The sequence below is a fragment of the Penaeus vannamei genome, chromosome 23, assembly GCF_042767895.1.
Source record: "Penaeus vannamei isolate JL-2024 chromosome 23, ASM4276789v1, whole genome shotgun sequence".
NCBI lineage: Eukaryota > Metazoa > Arthropoda > Malacostraca > Decapoda > Penaeidae > Penaeus > Penaeus vannamei.
Window position 1 is genome coordinate 8,875,315 of NC_091571.1, and position 5,000 is coordinate 8,880,314.

Here is a 5,000-nt window from a genome sequence, read left to right on the forward strand (position 1 = left end):
AGCAACATGCAACGTGACGCAACATCAGCGAAATGCACTGGAATGTGAAATTTCTGTATAGTAAAGACTTGAAAAGGGGCTTTAAAATACTCTCGAATGACTATGCGCAAATATGAAATGCGTGGTGGCTTTTTGGGCATGTGTGAGTTTGTGGGAGATATTTGTGTGTGTGTGTTTGTTGTGCGTGTATGTGTGTACGTGTGTATGAGTGTGTGTATGTGTGTTTGTGTATCTGTGTGTGTGTGTGTGACACTATGTACGTATGAGTCTTAGTGCGCACATGAATTCACGAAAGTTAGTGTACGAATGAAAAAAAAAACGTATTCATATGTATGCCTGCGGGTGCACATGTGTGTCTTTAAACATGCGGATGAATACTCAGACACCATGATGTGCAGGAGGAAGATTGCTCCGCATACAAATGCTCCAACATAACAGAGTTGTCAGACGCCGCCAAAAAAAAAGAAAGAAAAAAAAATCAAAGATCTTCCCTTGATACTCTCGCTCTCCCGACATTAGAAATAAAACAACCCCCCTCCTTCCTAACCCCCGAACTCCCCTCCTTCCTACCCCCCAACTCCCCCTCCTTCCTACCCCCCAACCCCCCTCCTTCCTAACACCCCCAACCCCTCCTTCCTACCCCTAACCCCACAACCCCCCTCCTTCCCTACCCGCCCAACCCCCCCTCCTTCCTACCCCCACCCCCATCCCCTCCTTCTTAACCCCCCCCTCCGTGAGAACTTACGTCACCCGGGCTGTTCTTCTTGGAAAGTTAATGAAGAACGCGTCGCCACATGACCCCCCCCTTACCATCCTCCCCCCACACCTCCTCAGAGTCGGATGGTGTTCCTCGTCGGGTGAACACGCAACCTCCGACTTCGAGAAGAGGGAGAACCCGACACCGAGGGGAAAAGAGGGGAAAGGAGGGGGGGAGGGGGAAAGGGCTACTGTAGCGGGGTTCGTATGAGGTCGATGTCTTTGCTGTTGTCCGTCTTTTATCATGGTGACGTGTCGGGCTGCGCGGGGGCTCCGGGGGAGGGTGGTCGGGGCGAGGTGTGGGGGTGTGGGGTGGGGTTGGGGGTCGGGGCGAGGTGTGGGGGTGCGGGGGGGGGTGAGGGGTCGGGGGGAGGTGTGGAGAAGGGGTTGGGGGGTAGGGTTGGGTTGGGGTGTGGAGTGGGGTTGGGTTCAGGATTGGGACGAGGTGTTGGGGTGGGTTGGGGGTCGGGATAGGGGTGTGGGTGGTGTTGAAGTATGGGGTAAGGGTGGTGTTAGGTTTGAGGTGTGTTCTTGAGTAAGGACGTAGGGTGGGGGTGGGGTAAGAGTTGATGTGTGGTCTGAGAGGTGTGAGGTAGGGTTGGTATCAGGGTATGGGGTTGAGTTTAGGGTTGATGATTAAGGTATGTGGCGTGGGCGTAAGGGGTTGTTGGGGTTGGAAGCTAGAGGGTCGGTTAGTGGGGGGTTGGAGTGTGAAGTGAAGGGTGATGGGAGTGGGATGTGAATTGAGGTTGAGACATAGGATGAGGAGGTATGAGGTGTGGTTAGGATGTGAGGTAAATTTGGAGCTGGGGTTGGGATTAGGAAGTAGGGCTGGGAATGGGGTTGGGGTAGAGGTGTGAGATGTGGGAGGGATTGGGGTATGGAAGTGAAGAGGTGGGGTATCGGATCTAGAGGTTGGGGTATGGACGAAAGAGTTGAGAACTGGGGTTGGATTTAAGGGTAGATATTGGGGTATGGGTTACGAATTAGAGGTTGGGGTGTGTGGGTTCTGAACCAAGGATTTTATGGGTTCTGGGGTATCTGTGGCATCGAGGTTCCAGCCTGGAGTGTGGGGTGTGGGGTCTCAAAGTATGGGCTGGGGGTCTATGGTGGGGGTATGGGGTCGGGGGGGGGAGCATCGTAGCGGGGTCCATGAAGTCGCGAGTCGGAGCACTTGTCTGTCACCGTGGGGGGTCGGATGGGAAGAGGGGGTAGGGGTATGAGGGAGAAGAAGAGGGGGTGGGGGTACGTGATATAATTATGCCCCTCTTCCTTCCGTCCTCCATCTTTCTACCTCCCTCTTTCTTATTATTTTTTTCTGTTTACTTGTTTGTCATCGTGGGGGGTTGGGGGAGGGAGGGGGCACGTGATGTAATTATGCGTCTTTCCTCTTCCCTCTTCCCTTCCTTCTCTTTTCTTCCTTTTTTTTCTTCAGGTCACTTCTTTGTCACTGTGGGGGATGGGAGGAGGGGTCAGGATATGAAGGAGTAGGTACATGATGTAATTATCCTCCTCTTTCCTCTTTCCTTTCTTCCTCCTTCCTTCTTTCTTCCTTTTTTTCTTCTTTCTTCCGTTCGCTTGCTTGTTACCGTGAGTGGGATAGGGAGGGGGTAGGGAGCGGGTTTGTGCAAAATATGATTATACCCCTCTTTCCTCTCTCCTCCTTCCTTCTCTCTTTCATCCATCTTCTCTCTTCTAATCTTCCCTTTTTCCTCCCCTCCTTATTCTCTCTACCTCTCTCCCCCCTTCCCTCCCCCACCATTCTCTCTACCTCCCTCTCTCCCCCCTCCCTCCCCCACCATTCTCTGTACCTCCCTCTCTCCCCCTCCCTCCCCCACCATTCTCTCTACCTCTCTCTCTCCCCCTCCCTCCCCCACCATTCTCTCTACCTCCCTCTCCACCCCCCCCTCCTCACCCCCCTCCTGCTGGGCCCAGAGTGCAGGAATGTCCGGTCAAAGGGCGAAGCGTCAAAGATGCTCAATAATGAGTTTTCATTTTATTCGGTGTTTTGTATTTTATTTTGGTCTTTTGTGGCCCTTTGTGCTTCGTCGGCCTTTGTTGTGGTGTCTTAATGGCGTGGCATGTATGAGTGACTTCAGTGTCGAGCCTAATTACGGGAGTCATTTTGCGAGTGCTTGAGTATGTGCATGTATACATAGATACATGATGGGTGTATGTATCTACGGGTACAGTGCGTACGTATATACATGTGCATACATTCATAAATATGTAACATATATATGTATGTGTGTGTGTGTATGTGTATACATACATACATACATACATATATATATATATATATGTATGTATGTATGTATGTATGTATGTATGTATGTATGTATGTATGTATGTATGTATGTATGTATGTATGTATGTATGTATGTATGTATGTATGCATGCATGTATGTATGCATGTATTTATGCATGTATGTATGCATGTATGTATGCATGTTTTCATGCATGTTTATACGTACGGCGTATGTATACATACATAAAAATGCCACGACCTGTATGATGCATCTCGGTTATGTGGGCGTGAGAGCCGGTGAGGGCGTGAGGGCATGGATAAAGGAATATAATTTGCTTTATTTCCTCCATTAATGTGTTTATTCCGCAAGTTCTGTTAATTATTTCATTAATTTTGAACGCCACTCGTAGTTTTATTAATTACATATACTTTTTTATTACTATTGTTGTATGAATGAATTAAGATTGTATTTTTATTTTATTTTTAATCACAATCCCATTTTATTTATTTTTATGAATTATTTGTTCAGTGGTCATTATTTTTATACAATGTTCATTAATTTTAAATTTTTATTTTATTTTTAACTCAGCATTTTATTTTATTTTTCAGAACTTAATTTATTCATTGTTGTAATTTTTTCTATCTCATTAGTTTCTTATTTCTGTTTTGCTCATGAATTTATTTCTTCATTTGATTTTGTTTATGTTTTATTGGTTAATGTATTTGTTGTATTCATCATTTATATTTGTTTGTTTTTTGTTCATTTTTTTTGTTTTGTTTTTGTTTTTAAATGTATTGATCGTTTCAATTGTCTTCTTATTTATTTCATGTATTATTGTATTTGGTTTAATGTGATATTTATTTTATTCGTTGCTCTATTTTCATTCATTATTCGTTCTCTTTCTTCTTGCTTTGTTTGTAGATTACCCTCATTCATTCTTATTTTTTTCAGTTTCCTTTTTCTTTTGTTTATTGTATTTGTTTATTTTTATTTTATTATTTTTTTATTTTTATTTATTTATTGTTTTATTTATTATTATTGTTTTTTTTTTTTCATCAGTTTCTCTCTCTCTCTCTCTCTCTCTCTCTCTCTCTCTCTCTCTCTCTCTCTCTCTCTCTCTCTCTCTCTCTCTCTCTCTCTCTCTCTCTCTCTCCCTCCCTCCCTCCCTCCCTCCTCCCCCTCCTCCCTCCTCCCTCCCCCTCCTCCCTCTCTCCCTCCCTCCTCCTCCCTCCCTCCCTCCCCCTCCTCCCTCCCTCCCTCCCTCCCTCTCCCTCCCTCCCCCTCCTCCCTCCCTCCCTCCCTCCCTCCCTCCCCCCTCCTCCCTCTGCCTCTCCATCCTCCATCCACCCACCCTCCCTCTCCCTCTCCCAAGTCTTCCCACCAGACGGAATCCGACCACGCCCACACGACCACCCACCGCCCCTCCCCACCCAACCCCACCCCCGCCCACCCCGCCCACCCCGAAGAACAAACAAAGTGACCAGAGAGAGAGGTCGTATCCCAAAGTCAAATACGATTTATCGATTGGCGGCCACATTGCGCTGGTGAAATGTCAATCATGATTTTTTTTTTTCTTTTTTTTTTTTGCTTTGATTTGGTTTGCTTTGATTTTTGTGTTTGTTTGTTTTATGTTTATTTTGGCTTTGTTTAATTTTGTTTTCTCGGTGTTTCTGTTTTTTCCATGTTGGCATTTTTTTCGCGTATTTATTTCCGTTTTGAATACGTATGTTCTGTCAGTCATGATTTTTTTCCGTTTTGCTGTGTTTTGATTTGCTGTGCTTTTTATGTATTTTATGTGTTTGTTTTTATTTTTTATTTTATTTTATTTTTTGCTTTGTTTATTTTTTGTCATTTTCTTTCGGTGTTTTTTTCCGTATTTTATTGTGTTTTTTATATCATATTTATTTCCGTTTTGAATACGTATGTTCTGTCAATCATGATTTTTTTTTTTTACTTTGTTTTGCTTTGATTTTTTGTGTTTGTTTATATATATAT